General features: G+C 37.5%; 1 long non-coding RNA gene across 14 annotated transcripts in view; it reads right to left on the minus strand.

The window, feature by feature from the left end:
- LOC147370029 (uncharacterized) overlaps positions 1-13,360 on the minus strand; it is a 277,352-nt gene extending 263,992 nt beyond the window's left edge. For all 14 annotated transcript variants that reach the window (XR_015168321.1, XR_015168333.1, XR_015168334.1 and 11 more), the window contains exon 1: positions 9,756-13,360. This is a non-coding gene — a long non-coding RNA (uncharacterized LOC147370029). The remainder of the gene's footprint in view (positions 1-9,755) is intronic.
- Between the last annotated feature and the right edge of the window lie 6,550 nt (positions 13,361-19,910).

Here is a 19,910-nt window from a genome sequence, read left to right on the forward strand (position 1 = left end):
ACACTGATGTATAGAACAGTCTTATGGACTCTGTGGGAGAGGGAGAGGGTGGGAAGATTTGGGAGAATGGCATTGAAACATGTAAAATATCATGTAGGAAATGAGTTGCCAGTCCAGGTTCGATGCACGATGCTGGATGCTTGGGGCTGGTGCACTGGGACAACCCAGAGGGTTGGTATGAGGAGGGAGGAGGGAGGAGGGTTCGGGATGGGGAACACATGTATACCTGTGGCGGATTTATTTTGATATTTGGCAAAACTAATACAATTATGTAAAGATTAAAAATAAAATAAAATTAGAAAAAAAAAAGAAAAAGAAAAAAAAAAAAAAAACAATCCTTTCTTCTATTTGGAATAGTTACATTTTCTTCTCTAAGGATAAATAAGATATCTTATAGTTCAGTGTCCTGTTTTAAGAAACTAGCTCCATAACTATTGCTGTTAAAAGTGTTACAATCTTTTTTCAACTCCAGTGTTCTCCTGGAGGGCTTTTTACAATTGCTTCTGATTAGACAAAAGAAAGTTCAGATAATCCAAGTCTATATTAAGGAATTTCTGTATAGGATTAGTCAGTAATCCAATTGTTCCTTGATCTTCAGCCTTAAAGCAAATCCAGTGGTATAAATGATACAGAATCTGATTAGGATGGTGAATTAGAAGTAGGATGGATTAGAGTGAGACACATATATATCAGACAAATTCTGTAAAAATTCAGGTGCCTGTTTCATCAGTGAATCTCCTAAGGGAGCTGGGTTCTGGGTATTGTCAGAGTGTCACCTTTTAAAATACAAAACACATTTTTGCATTGATGGTTGGATCTGCTTGGATTTCAGAATCAGTATATTCTACATTCCCATAATTCACTCTGACTCATTTATCAGGGAACCCACCATGTTGCTAGGTATGAAAGGGGCCCAGGGTAAGGGGAGGCTTTGAAGTAACTCCAGGCTATTCCACAAAAATATCAGGACACTCAGGTCGGACATGACTGAGTGACTGAACTGAACAGAACTGACAGGTCTTAGGAACCAGTAGATCTAATGGTGCTTAAAATGGCTGTGGTAAATAAATGTGTTTGCAATTTCTGTAAGAAAACAATTTCAGAGATCCCTAGGGTTTTGAGATAAATGTCATACCTTCAGCTACTAGCCAGTACCTCACAGCTAATCAGCCCTGGTAGAAAGTTAATGCTTGACTGAGTGGTGCCTAAGCAACGTGAACTGAACTGCCTATCACAATTATTTGATGTCACCTGACATACCAAGATATACTACTGTGTGTATTTAGGAAAAAAAGAATTTTATCAAATGGAAACATTTGAAAAAACAGTAGATTCAAACTTGTGTAGAGGGCACTAGGAAGTTGCAAGAGCCTGAGACTCCTGCACAAGCAAACACATCCTGTTTCCTAGGCTCCCTGGTTAGCTGGCTTCACTGTTCCCTGGCTGTGGGAGACAGGGGCGGGAACCCGGAAGGCAGAAGTAGGAAGTCACTGTCTCCCCTTCCTCTCTGCTTCCAATGACATCTCAGTTACAGCCCTTCCTCTAGCCAGACAGGCTGGTGCATTGCTGGTTTCCAGCAGGTGATTCTAAATCTGAGCTTAGCCACACTTCTGCAGCCCTCTGTTCCTGCACCAGCTTCCTGCTGTGCCCTCCTATTTTCTGGTGTGACTCACAGTCCGTTGCTCGGCTTCTTGGTAGTCCTATTACCCGTGTAATCAATACCATCTATGAAATTCCTTCCATTTAAGTATTTGCAGTGATTTCTGTTTTTTTGGTTGAGCCCTGAATATAGCATAGATAAAATTGAATTACAAATTACATAATATTCTACTTAAGTTACATGACTATTCATCATGGGTTAACAATTATGTTGCCAATAAAATGGATGATAACATCATTAGATGGCTGAATGGATCAGAGGAACGTCTGAGATTCCTCCTGTTTAAGAGAATCACACAAAGATTAGAATGTCACTTTGGAAACCAAAAGTGAGTGTCACTATAAATGCTTTTTAGTATTTTAGTCTTAAAATTATCTCTGTATGATCTATATTTTCTTCTGAGTTATACCATATGTCTTTCTTTTTATCCAACATTATAGTTTATTATCCCTAGAACAGTGTTCTGTTTCAGTTACTCTGGATTCAAACATTAACAACTACATATCAATGCATACATTTAAAAAGAATAGATAGTTTTAAATAATATCTGTATGTCCTCAAAATATATTAAATTATGATTCAAGGCAAATTTTATTTTAATTGTAATAAAAGCCAGTAGGCTCTCTATCTGGCTAAGAATGAAACTGATGTTAATCCCAGGAGTCAAATGTAGGATAAACTTCACTTTCTAATTTGGTAGTTCTCTATTGTCATCTATACCATTTCTTTGTTTGACGATTAAGATTTTAGTGAATTCCCTTCACCTTCATTTGTATGAATCAAAAAAAAAAAAAAAAATGAAGAACCTATTGCAAAATATCCATGTGCAAAAATACCCAACATCATTGTTTAAACTTCTCTCTCTCAGGGACATGTAAATTCATCTAGGCTAGAATTTTGCCATTACTGCTGTCAGAAATTTGCAGAGTGATTTTTGGATCAGAACAGATGGTTGGTTGGTAGGAAAGTTTCCATCTTTCCATTTTACTGAGATTTTTTTAACAAGAACCCTTGTCCAAAAATATATTTAATTCAACTAAAAATCATTTAGACAATTTGAATGAAACTGCACCAGAACATTTGAAAATGTAATAAGAAAAGTCAGCTCCAGAGAGCTTGGACTAAGCAACGGAAGAGTACAATTTGATAAGCTTGATAAGTTGTTTTTTAATAATCCATTTTCATTCTTACTTTCCTTTATTCAAAATGTCACCCTTTACAGTTCAGTTGGCGTTTGGAATGAAAAGAAATCACTTTTTCTCCAAGTGTGCACAGGGTTGATTATTTCTTTGAATGAACTATCACTTTATCTAAGCAACAGTAACATCTTAAATACCCTTTTTTCCCCATTGACCTACATCTCTGTTCCAGATTATTAAGTGTAAAACCAGAAATTCAATCATTTTTTATCCTTGATAACATGGTCTTATCTAATATTTGCCTTGTGAATATAATTTGAAAGGGAGAATTTCATTAACATTTAAGCTCAGTGAACACATAAGGAAAATGCAATTTGTTTTTGATAAATATTCTAATTTCAGTAAATGTCCTATCTTATTTTCTCTGCAGATTTCTATCTATGGGAAGATATATTACTGCTTATGTTACAAATTAACAACATGATACAGTTTTTAGTTATTCTAAATGCAACATTTCTTCTTAGTAGTTGCTAATGCAGTTAAATGAGTTTAAATTCCCTTCATACCTTATGGCTAGTTAGATAAATAAAATGTTCTAGGATTTTCCAAAAGTTTTGAAGATACAGTGACCACTTTTTAAATTAGGCAAAAATGGTAAACCTATATTCATAAAGCAGAGTCAAGAGATTTATTTAAACAAATATTTAAGTATTTTTATGTAATCAATAAAAATATTTAACTTTGAAATATCTTTAAAATTTTCTCACCTCTAAAAGCATATAAAAGATGTGTCCTTGTTACAGACACAGACACATGACATCAATGATTTAAAAATGAAAACATAGAGTCCATTCCACTTATCACAGGTGTGCTAGAATGTCTCCATCACCCCTCTAAAAAAAAGCCTGTACTTGAAATACAATTAGGAAATTCCCCTTCATGGGAAAAAAAATTAGAATCTGTTACTATTAAATATTTACAATAAAACCCAATGAAACAAGCAAGCAATGGAGAAGGAAAAGATGAAAGAGAATGAAAAAGGCCACATAACTGAAAAGATGTCAAACTCAATATTAATCATTGAAATATAAACTTAAATAATAAAGTACGATTATTCTTTCTTGGATATCCTATTAACCACAAACCTTGGTTCCTGCCACTTGTTTCTACTTTGTCTATTAAAGTCACACTTCTATTTATTAATTCTTTCATAAATTATTTGATAAACAAAGTTCATAATATAAAACCAAAGCCACAATCTGAAAATAACCCATATCTAACTTCTGTCTGAACATTTGGTGCCCTGAGTTCCCACATCATACAATGAAACCCATGTCAGGAATCCTGTCATCAGCTTACCCTCATTTATTTCAAAAGACATTTCTTAAGTTGAAGGATGTTATTGCTTTTAACTTTATAAAAAGGGCAGAATCCTTCATGAAACAGTTTTTTTTTTCTTGTTTAATAGTATATCACTAAGACTCATCTATGCTATCTACATGAATTTATTTTGTGCATCTCTTTTAAGACAGACTACTTGTAAGTGTGACAAATACTATAGTTTATTCTTTCACTCTGCAGTGTTACATTTTGAATATTGCAAGAAAAAATAAATGTTCTATCTAACCAAATAGCAAGAGTCTAAGTTACCTAAAAGTACTCAGGTTGGAAAAACACATTTATTTTGGTATAAGTATAAATTCTCTTAATGAAAGTGAAAGAGGAGAGTGGAAAAGTTGGCTTAAAGCTTCAGAAAACTAAGATCATGGCATCTGGTCCCAACATTTCAAGGCAAAAAATGGGGAAACAGTGGAAACAGTGACAGACTTTATTTTTTTGGGCTCCAAAATCACTGCAGATGATGACTGCAGCCATGAAATTAAAAGATGCTTGCTCCTTGGAAGAAAATTTATAACCAAACTAGATAGCATATTCAAAAGCAGAGACATTACTGTACTGACAAAGGTCCACATAGTCAAAGCTATGGTTTTTCCATTGGTCATGTATGGATGTGAGAGTTACACCATAAAGAAGGCTGAGCACTGAAGACTGATGCTTTTGAACTGTGGTGTTGGAGAAGACTCTTAAGAGTCCCTTGGACTGCAAGGAGATCCAACCAGTGCATCCTAAAGGAGATCAGTCCTGGGTGTTCATTGGAAGGACTGATGTTGAAGCTGAAACTCCAGTACTTTGGCCACCTGATGCCAAGACCTGACTCATTTGAACAGACCCTGATTCTGGGAAAGATTGAGGGCAGGAGGATAAGGGGAGGACAGAGGATGAGATTGTTGGATGGCATCACCAACTCGATGGACATTAGTTTGAATCAACTCTGGGAGGTGGTGATAGACAGGGAGGCCTGGCCTCTTGTAGTCCATGGAGTTGCAAAAAGTCCTGGACAAGACTGAGCAGCTGAATGGAACTTGTGCCTCAGTGGTAAAAAATCTGCCAATCAATGCAGAAGATACAAGGTTTGATTCCTGGGTCAGGAATATTCTCTGGAGAAGGAAATTGGCAATGCACTCCAGTATTCTTGCCTGGGAAATCTCATGGACAGAAGAGCCTGGCAGGTTAAAATCTATGGGGTCACAAAGGAGTTGGACATGACTTAGTGACTAAACAACAACATATTAATGAGAAAATCCTGCTCATATGTATGTTAAGATATAATAAGTATGTATTAAAATACTCAAAAGACAAAACTCTGAAGTATTACACAATTCTGACACCCTTTGATATGTAATTTTAAAAACAGAGCTGCTGTTTTTTCATATGTGCCATACATTTATTCCACTGTTTTGTATTTTTGTTTTCCTAATCCTACAAAAGGACAGAAATGGTATGGACCTAACAGAAGCAGAAGATATTAAGAAAAGGTCGCAAGAATACACAGAAGAACTGTACAAAAAAGATCTTCACGACCAAGATAATCACAATGGTGTGATCACTCACCTAGAGCCAGACATCCTGGAATGTGAAGTCAAGTGAGTCTTAGAAAGCATTACTATGAACAAAGCTACTGGAGGTGATGAAATTCCAGTTGAGCTATTTCAAGTCCTGAAAGATGGTGCTGTGAAAGTACTGCACTCAATATGCCAGGAAATTTGGAAAACTCAGCAAGGGCCACAGGACTGGAAAAGGTCAGTTTTCCTTCCAATCCCAAAGAAAGGCAATGCCAAAGAATGTTCAAACTACCGCACAATTGTGCTCATCTCACACACTAGTAAAGTAATGCTCAAAATTCTCCAAGCCAGGCTTCAGCAATACATGAAACATGAACTTCCAGATGCTCAAGCTGGTTTCAGAAAAGGCAGAGGAACCAGAGATGAAATTGCCAACATCTGCTGGATCATGGAAAACACAAGAGAGTTCCAGAAAAGCATCTATTTCTGCTTTCTTGACTATGCCAAAGCCTTTGACTATGTGGATCACAATAAACTGTGGAAAATTCTTCGAGAGATAGGAATACCAGACCACTTGACCTGCCTCTTGAGAAACCTGTATGCAGGTCAGAAAGCAACCATGGCACAGCAGACTGGTTCCAAATAGGAAAAGGAGTACCAAGGCTGTATATGGTCACTTTGCTTATTTAACTTCTATGCAGAGTACATCGTGAGAAACGCTGGGCTGGAAGAAGCACAAGCTGGAATCAAGATTGCCGGGAGAAATATCAATAACCTCAGATATGTAGATGACACCACCCTTATGGCAGTAAAAAGCCTCTTGAAGAAAGTGAAAGAGGAGAGTGAAAAAGTTGGCCTAAAGCTCAACATTCAGAAAATGAAGATCATGGCATCTGGTCCCATCAATTCATGGGAAATAGATGGGGAAATAGTGTCAGACTTTATTTCGGGGGGCTCCAAAATCACTGCAGGTGGTGATTGCAGCCATGAAATTAAAAGACGCTTACTCCTTGGAAGGAAAGTTATGACCAACCTAGATAGTGTATTGAAAAGCAGAGACATTACTTTGCCAACAAAGGTCCATCTGGTCAAGGCTATGGTTCTTCCAGTGGTCATGTATGGATGTGAGAGTTGGACTGTGAAGAAAGCTGAGTGCCAAAGAATTGATGCTTTTGAACTGTGGTGTTGGAGAAGACTCTTGAGAGTCCCTTGGACTGCAAGGAGATTCAACCAGTCCATCCTAAAGAAGATCAGTCATGGGTGTTTTTTGGAAGGACTGATGCTAAAGCTGAAACTCCAATACTATGGCCACCTCATGCGAAGAGTTGACTCATTGGAAAAGACCCTGATGCTGGGAGGGATTGGGGCAGGAGGAGAAGGGGGCGACAGAGGATGAGATGGCTGGATGGTATCACTGATTCGATGGATTGAGTCTGAGTGAACTCTGGGAGTGGGTGCTGGACAGGGAGGCCTGGCATGCTGCAATTCATGGGGTTACAAAAAGTCAGACACAACTGAGTGACTGAACTGAACTGAACAATTTATAATCACTATGTGTCTGTGAAATTACAAACACAAAATAACTGTTTAAGTTAGTGAATAATACACTGTAAGGAAAAAGCACCTGAAATCCTACTACCCACAGCAGAAAATGCACACTTGGGTATCATTCTTTAGACTACAACTGCAAACACAAACACGCCCAATTCTACATATACATCATTCTATAACATACACTATTTTGTATGTCAGCTATCTTTCTGTTATTCAGTTTATTGAAGTTATTTGCAATGCTTTTTTAAATTTAAACCAAATAAGTTTTGGCCTGACAATTATGAATAGCTCAATTTATTCTAAGGAAATGACAGAACGAGTATGCATGACATGTACCACAGGCGTCGTTATTGCTCCGTTGTTTCTAATCCACTTGAAATCGACCAACATATACAACTGCTTAAGAAAACTAGAATACGAGGCATCTATAGGAAATGAACCCTGAATATTCATTGGAAGGACTGATGGTGAAGCTGAAGCTCCAATGCTTTGGTCACCTGAGGCAAAGAGCTGACTCATTGGTAAAAACCCTGATGCTGGGAAGGATTGAGAGCTGGAGGAGAAGGCGGAGACAGATGATGAGAATCCACCTGCCATGTAGAGGACATGGGTTTAATTCCTGGTCCCAGAAAATTCCACATGCCTCTGTGCAACTAAGCCTGTGCACCACAACTCCTGAAACTAACCAGAGAGGGCAGTGCAATGAGAAGCCTGTGCATGCTAAAAAAAAGAAGCCCCTGCTGTCTGCAACTAGAGAAAGCCCTTTCGCAGCAGTAAAGATCCAGCACAGTCAAATAATAATAATAATAATAATAATAATCCTGCTCATGGCATCCTCTGTGTTTAAAGTGATGCGCTAAGTTACCCTCCACTGAATTTCAGTAGAATTCCATGAATAAACTACACTCAAGCATTTGGACTGGCTTGAAATCGAGGAGCAAAGAACATCTATGATAAACCAGGCATATAAGAATGAGAGCTGACCTAATCTTCGAAATAGGCTTTTAATATAGTTATTGTGATTTCCATTTCTGACATACTAAATTTTATGCTCCAAGAGGTTAAACAACTGCTCTATGGTCACATACTTTGCAAGTATCAGAGCCAGGATCTTAAAATATATTATTGTGTGTGTGTACGTATGTATTTCTGTGTGTCTCTATAATAAGACTTCCTTCAGGTGAAATATTAGAATGATGTGAATATTTTTAAAACAATCTAGTTTCTATATCACAAATGTACATGACCTGTTACCTGAATAGGTATCAATCACAAATTCATATTATGGAATAAGAAGGATGTAGGTGAGTAATATTTCCCACCGAAGACACCCCAGTGTAATCAACTTCTCATATTTCAGAAAATAATAATATGGCCCTCAACTTTTACATAAAAGTCTCCTTCAGACAAAATTCAATTAAGGAAACAAACTACAGGAACACTCTTATGATAAGTGAAATATGGAAAAATCAAGCAAATCCCAAACTGCTGACCATGTCTAGGTTTGGGCGAGTTTCTTCACTGGTAACATATTTGAGCTCTTTGTATTGGACAGATCAGTTTGTGCTCAACTGAGACTTAATAGGATGCATTGCTTCAATGACTTCTACAAGGAACACATGTGTGCTGAGTCTCACAGCAGATTCTAATTTACAGCATGGTAGCATGGTACAGCAACTCTTTGGTAGGACCCAGGAATCTAATTTTTAACAACCATACACATACTTTTGATAATCAGGAAATTGGGGAAACAAAATCCATGTAAGACAAGAAAGGAAACTAAAATATGTATTAAGTGCTAGGTACTGTCTTAATCACAAATAAATTAGCCCTCATGCAAATACTGTAAGTTAGGTGACTCCATTTTGAAAGGGGAGAAACTGAATTTTAGAGTGATTAAATATCTTGCCCATACTTAAATAAATGGGGAATCATTTTGCTTATAATGTATATGCTTTTTTTTTTCCCTTAACTTCATTATTGCGCCTCCTTCAGGTTAGGGACCAAATTTAAGCATCTGTCAATCACTACCATACCCTCAGAATTCAACACAATAATGAAAATTCAATTCACTGGAGTTTCAACCTTAAAGTCACACGGTTCTGGGGAAAGTGCTGCACTGGAGATGATTTCTTCAGGGATACCAGTTTGAATTAAACGTGAATATACCTTTTCAAATTTACAATCTGTCAAAGCTACATTTCAGACTGTACAACAGATCTAAGGGACATTTTACTTGCTTGCACCTCTAAGGTTTTAGTATTGCTAAACATTATTAGATAATAGAATTGCAATTTAAACTATTTGAAAAGAAATAAGGTTTTCATTCAAGTATGGAAGAAGCTAGAAGTGGCCACTTTCTCTTAGCAACTAGTAAACTCCAAACAAACTAAAAACCAATAACTTCTTAGATCCACAAGAGAAGTCATAGAGCAAGCTGAAGTCCCCAAAACTGAAGAGAGTAACAGGCAAATACAAAGGAAAACAATCACAACTTACCGGAAAAGAAACCTCAGAAACCAGCTCCCATGTAGAGAAAGCAGACCTGTGATTGAAGACCTGCTGGAGGCTCAGTGGGATATTTAAAAACTCCAGGAAGATCCGGTCACCACTGAGCCACTCACACTCTCATGTGTTCCACCTGCTAGCGTTCTAGCAAGTTCTCATAGGGATTTTTGGAGAAAAGTCCCTTTGTGTTTCTGGCAGGGCAGGGAGAGAATCGTTTTGACATATTCCAGAGCATTCTGTTTTTGCAAATAAAGCCTGCCCTCAGGAGAAGCTATGTAACTAAAGCCCGTACTCCAGAGGTTTCACTGACATCTAACTGGCATGCGGGAAGGGAAACATCCACCCCAGTTGATTCTAGCTTAGAGGAGGGGAAGCACTCAACTCAGCTGGTCCATTTTTGTTTTTTTTTTTTGTTTTGTTTTTAACTTTTTGGCTGCACTGCTTGGCATGTAGAATCTTACATGGATCCCGTAACCCCTGCATTGGAAGCACGGAATCTTAACCACTCAACCCCCAGGGAAATCCCAGCTGGTTTTATCCTTCCATGTGGAAAAGGGGAAATACTCAAATCTAGCTAAATCTAGCCATCCTGGAAAACCTAAAAGAGGCGGGGAGGACTGAGAAGCACATATGAAGCTCACATTCTAGAATGTGCGCACAGAGGCGCTAAAAGACAGAGACCTAATCATTTAACTATAGAGCACTTCTCTCCCTACAACTCACTATCACATTGCTAAAGGCTTAATTACAATAGTTCCTTTTTACCCAGTACATCATTCCTGGCTATCACACACACACACACACACACACACACACACACACACACTTACTGAAAGGCAAAAAGCACATTTTGAAGAGACAGTGCGTGTGTGTGCTCAATTGTGTCTGACTCTTTGTGACCTCAGGGAGTGTAGCCCACCAGGCTCCTCTGTCCATGGGATTTCCCAGGCAAGAATCTTGGAGCAGATTGCCATTTCCTCCTGAGGGGACCTTCCTGACCCAGGGATTGAACCTGTGTCTCCTGCATTTGCAGGCTGTTTCTTTACCACTGCACCACGTGGGCAGCACCCTTGTAGAGATAGAGCAAGCATCAAAACCAGCCTCAGATATGGCAGGGATGTTGAAATTATCAACCCAGCAGTTTAAACAGAGCAACGATGAACATGCTAAGGGCTCCAATGACTAAAGTAGACAGCATGCAAGAACAGAGAGGTAATGTAAGCAGACCTTGGACATCTAAGAAAGAACCAAGGAGAAATTCCAGACATCAGAAAACTTGCAACAAAAAAATGGAGAATGCCTTTAAGAATGCCTAAAGGGTGGACTTATGAGACTAGGCATGCCTGAGAACAGAATCTCTGAGCTCGAGAATTCTCAACAGAAACCTCCATAACTGAAAGGCACACAGGAAAAGACTGAAAAAGAAGCATAAAAGAATATCTGGGAGTTATGGGACATCTACAAAAGATATATCATACACATAATGGGAATATCAGATGGAGAAAAGAACAGGAGAAATATTTGAAACAATAATGACTGAAAATTTCTCTAAATTCATGTCAAACACCAAGCCATAGGTCCAGGAACCACTGAGAATACCAATCAGGGTATCATAACAACTAGGAATATCATATTCAAGATACAGATTATCAAATGTAAATTTAAAAGAAACCAGGGGCGGCGGTGGGGGGTGGGCAGTCAACTTACCTATAGAAGAACAAATGTAAGAATGACATTCGACTGCCTCTCAGAAACCATGAAAGCAGAAAAGAGTGGCTTGAAGTATTTAAAGTGCTGAGAGAAAATAAAAACACAATCTAGGGTTCTGGTCCATGCAAAATTATCTTTGAAAAGTGGAGGAGAAATAGAGTCTTTCCGCAAAAGAAAAATTGAGGAGAGTTGTTGCCTATAGAGTTACCCTGTCAGAAATAATAAAAGTTTGTTAGAGAGAAGGGAAGTAATGTATGTCAGAAACTTTGATCTACCTAAAGGGGGAAAAATTAGGTGAAATAATAAGTGAAGTTAAAAAAATATTGTGTTTTCTTACTCTTAATTGATCTAACAGTGTAGTATAAGTGACTGAAGCTAAGATTTTGATTGCTAAGGCATTTTTTACTTCAGAAGACATCCATCTTAAATAAATACGTTGCTATTAATAATTGTATGACCCAGCTCCTAACAAAACAGCCACATAAGTAACCAGGCCCTCACACTCAGGAAATTTCCCTTTACGAAGACCATGGGCAATCCTGGGCAACCGGTTCAGTGACCCCACTTCTTCCACTGTCTCAAGCCCCAGATTCCACTCATGTGCAAACTGGCCCACAGTGAGTGATCCAGTGGAATCCAGATAAGCCACCCTCACACTGCAATAAAAGTAGAGCCTAAATCCAGGCTTTCTCTCTCTCTCTCTCGTCTCTCCCTTTGCCCACCACTCTTTTCCCTTACAACCTCACTTGTGGCCCTGGGGCATGCCATGTACACTCTGGGACCTGTGAGTAATAAGTCTTGTTCCAAAAAGTTCTCTGATGGTTTTTGCTGAATGCATCCTGTGACATAAGACACATCATAATGGAAAACAGAACAGGTGGCCCCAGCCATAGCACTGGCCCCAGGCAGGGGAAATGTGTGTGGCATTCCTTCTAAGTAATATGGACCCAGGAAAGTGACTTAGGAATTCCTAGCTGATGGCTTCACCATCAACAGGCTGGGCCTGACACAACAGAAAGAGTTTGTTAAAATAGCAGTAGCAGAATCATATTTGATATATATGCTTAGGCATGATTATGTAGAGGAGAAATGTATGCAACAATGATATAAGGAAAAAGAGGGAGGAATTAGGATTATGATAATACTATCTATGAAGCAATATAAGTGTTATTTAAGAGTAGAACTGGATTAGTTGTAAATATATATTGCAAACTCTAGGGCAATCACTAAAAAAAAAAGAAGTAAAGAAAGGAACTTTTTGAAGTATAAAGAATAATATAACTATAACTGTTTAGCTAAGACCAGATCAAAATTGTTGTTCTTCAGTCACCAAGTCGTGTCTGACTCCTTGTGACTCCGTAAGCTGCGGCACACCAGGCTTCCCTGTCCTCCACACTCTCCTGGAGTTTGCTCACATTTGTGCACTTTGAGTTGGTGATGCCATCCAACCATCTCATCCTCTGTTGTCCCCTTCTCCTTCTGCCCTCAATCTTTCCCAGCATCAGTGTCTTTTCCAGTGAGACAGCTCTTCACATCAGTTGGCCAAAGTCTTGGAGCTTGAGCATCAGTTCTTCCAATGAATATTCAGTGTTGATTTCCTGGTGGCTCAGACAGTAAAGAATCTGCCTGCAATGCAAGAGACCTGGATTCGATCCCTGGGTCAGGAATATTCCCTGTAGAAGGAAATGGCAATCCATTTCAGTATTCTTGCCTGAAAAATCCCAAGAACAAAGGAGCCTGGTGGGCTATAGTCCAAAGCACTGCAAAGAATAGGACACAATTGAGTGACTATACATCTGTCAGCAAGAAAAGAGAAAAATGGAATAATAGAAAAATGCTCGATTAAATCCACAAAAGGCAGAGACAGAGTGGAAGACAAAAATAAAAACAAACACGAGAAACAAATAGAAAACTGTAACAGTGGATATTAATCCAACTATATAAAGAATCATTGAATGACGATGATCTAAATGCACCAGTTAAAAAGATAGAGGTTATCAGAGTGAATCAAACAACAGACACAACCATATGTTGTCTACTGTAGACCTATTAAAATATAAAGACAAATGCAGATTAAAAGAAGTGGATAAAGGAAAATATGCTAATGCTAATCAAAAGAAATGGGAGTATATGCCTAGCAGTGGGATTGCTGGGTCGTATGGCAGTTCTATTTCTAGTTTTTTAAGGAATCTCCACACTGTTCTCCTTTGTGGCTGTACTAGTTTTCATTCCCACCAACAGTGTAAGAGGGTTCCCTTTTCTCCACATCCTCTCCAGCATTTATTGCTTGTAGACTTTTGGATCGCAGCCATTCTGACTGGCATGAAATGGTACCTCATTGTGGTTTGTTTTTTTTTTTGCTTTTTTTTTAAATTTTTATTTTATTTTTAAACTTTACAATATTGTATTAGTTTTGCCAAATATCGAAATGAAGTTTCGTTTCATACTGGCGACTCGTTTCATACATGATATTATACATGTTTCAATGCCATTCTCCCAAATCTCCCCACCCTCTCCCTCTCCCACACTGTTCATCGCAGCACTGTTTATAATAGCCAGGACATGGAAGCAACCTAGATGCCCATCAGCAGATGAATGGATAAGAAAGCTGTGGTACATATACACAATGGAGTATTACTCAGCCATTAAAAAGAATACATTTGAATCAGTTCTAATGAGGTGGATGAAACTGGAGCCTATTATACAGAGTGAAGTAAGCCAGAAAGAAAAACACCAATATAGTATACTAACACATATATATATGGAATTTAGAAAGATGGTAACGACAGCCCTGTATGTGAGACAGCAAAAGAGACACAGATGTATAGAACAGTCTTTGGACTCTGTGGGAGAGGGAGGCAGAGGATGATTTGGGAGAATGGGATTAAAACACAAATAATATCATATAAGAAACGAATCGCCAGTCTAGGTTCGATGCAGGATACAGGAAGCTTGCAGCTGGTGCACTGGGATGACCCAGAAGGATAGTATGGGAGGTGGGAGGGGGGTTCAGGATGGGGAACACGTGTACACCTGTGGCGGATGCATGTTGATGTATGGCAAAACCAATACAATATTGTAAAGTAAAAAAATAATAATAAAATAATTTAAAAAAAAAGAAATGGGAGTAGATATATTAATCTCAAACAAGGCAGAATTCAAAGTAAAGGAAGGTATCAGAGGTATTACATAAGAAGGGGCATACATAATGATAAAGGGGAAATTTCTCTGAGAAGACAGAGCAGTTCTTAGTATTTGCTAAGTCACTTCAGTCGTGTCTGACTCTGTGCGACCCATAGATGGCAGCCCACCAGGCTCCACTGTCCCTGGGATTCTCCAGGCAAGAACACTGGAGTGGGTTGCCATTTCCTTCTCCAATGCGTGCGAGCAAAAAGTGAAAGTGAAGTCGCTCAGTTGTGTCCGACTTAGCAACCACATGGACTGCAGCCCACCAGGCTCCTCCGTCCATGGGGTTTTCCAGGCAAGAGTACTGGAGTGGGGTGCCATCGCCTTCTCTGAATTCTTAGTATAGCTGCACCTAACAACAGAGCATCAGCACAATTACAAATTTACAAAAAGGGATTGTCAAAAATAACAGTATATACATAACATAGAATGAATTAAAATGTTGTGAGTACTTTATAAGAAAATTTCCACGGTAATCATCACATTTTATTAAAAAATCTTGAATGTATCTCCCCAAATGAATGTATAATAACAAAATAAAACTATATTGTGCATACATTCTAAGGATTTGTGCCCTTTACAAGGTTTAGGCATTTATTTTCCATGTACTATAGAGTTGCCATGCTTCAGTATACACAAACACACAACGTGTCAGTGAATTTACACAAAATCATATATATGTAACAGGTGATAAAAGCAAATGTGAAATTTACAGAACCTCATGATGTGTATTATTTTCCATCAAATATCACAAGTATTTATATCCTCAGGTTACTAAATCCTCAAAACATACTTTGAGGTGCACCAAAAATTTATTAATGAAGGAATGGGTTCAAAAGTATTGATTTTCTCAAGGTCACACAGTTATTAATCTGCCTTCTGGATTTGAACAGAAGTTTACTGATTCCAATTCAAGATATTTTAAAATTTATATTAACTTCCTTATGCACACTAAAAAATACTTTGGCAGCTACAGATCTGCATTAATACACTGAATATCAGTGCCATGTGTACTAGAAGATAGTCTGAAATGAAGAGTTGATGGGTTGGTAAAAGTAAATTTAAAAAATAATTTTAGAACATATGAGTTTCAAAAGCTCTTCTTCCTTAGGGATGCTTGGGTATAATTTCATAAGAGGAATACCACCCTAGAAATTATATTTACTGTAATCTCCTGGTGTGAATATAAGTAATTATCAGTGCATTCCATCAAAATCATAAGGGAAAGAGCTGTAAAACATGAATCTTAGGAAGTCATTTAAATTGCTTTAAGTTGAAACTAAGTAGAAAAATTGTATACAGAAAGGAGTTCTGCAACACAAATTCTGCACATAAGTCTCATGGTACTAAAATTTTAGAAAGAATGTTTTAAAATTAAATCTAAAACTCCCATTTTCTTTTTGTTTGTTTGTTTGTTTTTCTCTCTTTTTTTTTTTAAATTTAGTTTAATTGGAGGCTAATTACTTTACAATACTGTAATGGTTTTTGCCATACATTGACATGAGTCAGCCATGGGTATACATGTGTTCCCCATCCTGAACCCTCCTCCTAACTCCCTCCCCATCCCATCCCTCAGAGTCATCCCAGTGCACCAGCCCGGGGCACCCTGTCTCATGGTGCTCGAACCTGAACCTGGACTGGAGATCTGTTTTACATATGATAATATACATGTTTCAATGCTATTCTCAAATGATCCCACACTCGCCTTCTCCCACAGAGTCCAAAAGACTGTTCTTTACATCTGTGTCTCTTTTGCTGTCTCGCATATAGGGTTATTATCACTATCTTTCTAAACTCCATATATATGAGTTGGCATACTGTTATTTAATCAATATTTTTTGAATGTCTGTGATATGCCAACTATGCTTAGTTCTGGGATTTATAATTTCTGTTCCCATGAGGCAGAGTAGGAAGACTGAAATAGCTTCCCCAAATAGATTCCTTTTTTCACTTATAATACAATGAAATAAGTGAAGATATGGAAAGAGTATTATAAAAACATAGAGGTTGAAGGGATGAGGGGAAAGAGTGAAAGAGTCATGATAGTTTTCTCAATCTAGAATCAATTTAAATAGGCATAAAGGAGTTCATCAGGTGAAAAGGTGAATAGAAAGGCATCTCAGAGATCACACATTCAAAAAGCCAGTGTGGGATAATATAAATGCACAGAACATCATAAATATTAACATAAAACATAAGTGACAGGAAAGTTAGAGCATCAGAGAGATAAGGAAACTTATTATCATTTTGATTAAAGTATAAGGCATGATTTTTATAGAGTCTAAGTTGTAAGATGAATGGCATATTTAGATTCATATTTTAAGTAGCTCTCTGTGATTTTAATCTTTATACAAATTAAAAAATATTTAAATATCAAGCATTTCATCATACATTTTCAGTTGTCATTTTTCTTAAATTAACCCGAAATTAATATGCTATCTTAAGAAAAATACCAAGAAATTTTATTTACCCTTTATCCAGTCTCCCAGATTGGCAATATTTTTAAAAACTTGTATAATATCATATTAGGATACTGACATTGATACAATCTATTGATCTTACTTACACTTCCTCAGTTTCACTTCTACTTATTTCCCTGTGTCTGTGTGTGCACACATACATTTCTGTTGCCTGTGTAGTTTCTTGAATCAACTCCTATAACCAAGATACTAAATAGTTCCTTGACCACAAGGATATCTGCTGCCTTTTTTTCTAAAATTAATTTATTTATTTTAATTGGAGGCTAATTACTTTACAATATTGTGGTGGTTTTTGCCATTTTAATCATATCTTCTTGCCCTTCCTTTACCCTCACTAAATCTAGGCAATCGATAATACATTCGCCATTTCTAAAGTGTGTTTCAAAACTCACATAAATAGAATCATACATTATATAACTTTTGAGAGTGGCTTTCATGCAACATAATTCTTTGGAGATTCATCCAAGCCATTGTGTCTATTAATGGTGCATGACTGGTTATTGTGGAATAATATTTCATGGTATATATTTATTACAGTTGTTTTGTTATTTAATTGTTGAAGGATATCTGGGATGTTTCCAGTTTGATGCTATTAAGAATAAGGTTGGCTATTATGAATATTCATGTACAGATTTTGTGTGAATACAAGTTTTCTTCTCTCTGGAATAAACAGCGAGTAGAGCAATTGGTAGGTTGAATTGTAATTACAGCTCTAGTTTCATAGAAAACTGCCAAAGTACTTTCTAGAGTGACTGTGCCATGTTCCATTATCACCGTCAATGGAAATATTATACAGGTTCTCCACATCCTTTCCATTATTTCATATTTGCACTCTATTTTAGCCATTTGGATGGCTATGTAGCAATATCTCATTATGATTTTAATTTGTCTAATGATGTTGAGTGTTTTTGCATGTGCTTATCTACTACCATCTGCATATCCTCACCACTGAAATGTCCAGTCATGACACTTGCCCATTTTCTAACTGGATTTTTAAAAATATTCCACGTTTAGAGATTTTCCTGATGTCCGTTTTAATTTGATTCCTCCAAGAACAGAGAAGACACTCTGTATATTTTAAACTCCTTAAATTTGGTAAATTGTGTTTTATGATAAAAGCTATGGACAATTTTGGTAAATATCTCATTTTTGGAGAAATGTTTATTTTGCTATTACTGGCTGTTGTTCCGTATGTAACCAGTAGACCTTGCTAGTTGACCTGTGTTATTCTCTGTATCTTTGGTTTCTTCACTGACCTACTGAACAGCTGGTCAGTAGCACGTTTTTCAGTCTCGATGTATTTGTGATTTTTCCAGCTTTCTTCTTGTATATGATTTCTAGTTTCATATCACTGTGATTGAAAAAGATGCTTATTTTTATTTCAATCTTCTTAAATTTGTTCAGACTTTGTTTTGTGTCTTAGATCAGATCAGATCAGTCGCTCAGTTGTGTCCGACTCTTTGCGACCCCATGAATCGCAGCACGCCAGGCCTCCCTATCCATCACCAACTCCCGGAGTTCACTCGGACTCACATCCATCGAGTCAGTGATGCCATCCAGCCATCTCATCCTCTGTCGTCCCCTTCTCCTCCTGCCCCCAATCCCTCCCAGCATCAGAGTCTTTTCCAATGAGTCAACTCTTCGCATGAGGTGGCCAAAGTACTGGAGTTTCAGCTTTAGCATCATTTCTTCCAAAGAAATTCTAGGGCTGATCTCCTTCAGAATGGACTGGTTGGATCTCCTTGCAGTCCAAAGGACTCTCAAGAGTCTTCTCCAACACCACAGTTCAAAAGCATCAATTCTTCAGTGCTCAGCCTTCTTCACAGCCCAACTCTCACATCCATACATGACCACAGGAAAAACCATAGACTTGACTAGACGAACCTTTGTTGGCAAAGTAACGTCTCTGCTTTTGAATATGCTATCTAGGTTGGTCATAAATGTATGGTCTATTCTTGACCAGTTTCATGGGCAGTTAAAAAAATTGTATACTTTCCTTTATTTGGATGAGATATTCTATACAAATCTATCAAATCCACCTGGATAAATGTTTTATTTAAGTCTGTTCTTATTGACTTTCATTCTGGATGATCTATCCATTACTGTAAGTGATGTATTAAAGTCCCTTACTTTTAAAATGGACAAGTGGCATGACTGGACATTTCATGGCATATAAGCACATTATTTTATTACTGTCAATTTCTCCATTTAGGTCTACTAATAATTACTTTATATATGTTGGTACTCCTATGGTAGGTTCATATATATTAATAATTGTTATGTCTTACTTTTTGCTACACATTCTGATGAATTGTCCCCTTTATCATTATATACTGTCCATCTTTGTCTCTTGTTACTTCTTTTAGCTTGAAGTTTATTTTGCCTGATATGAGTATAGCTATACCCACTTTCTTTGGTGCCATCGGCTTGGAGTATCATCTTCCATCCCCTCACTTTGAAACTATTTTTATCTTTTTAGCTGAGTTGAGTTTCCCAGAGGCAGCATATAATTTGGCTTTATTTTTTAATCAATCCAACTACTCTACCTTTTGATCAGTAAACTCACTTTACAGTTAGGGCAACTATAAACAGATGAGGACCTAGTACCCTGCCATTTCATTTTTTGCTTTCTGGTTGTTCTCTATCTCCACTGTTTCTTTTTCTCGTGTTTCTGTCTGCCATTGTATTTTGGTGGTTTTCTATCATGTCTTTCTGTTTCCCCTTTTTTATGCTTTGTGTCTCTGCTCTAGATTTATTACTTGCTGTTACC

The sequence above is a fragment of the Bos grunniens genome, chromosome 7 (genome assembly GCF_055505025.1).
Source record: "Bos grunniens cultivar Pamir isolate PY7600 chromosome 7, Bosgru_T2T1.0, whole genome shotgun sequence".
Taxonomy (NCBI): domain Eukaryota; kingdom Metazoa; phylum Chordata; class Mammalia; order Artiodactyla; family Bovidae; genus Bos; species Bos grunniens.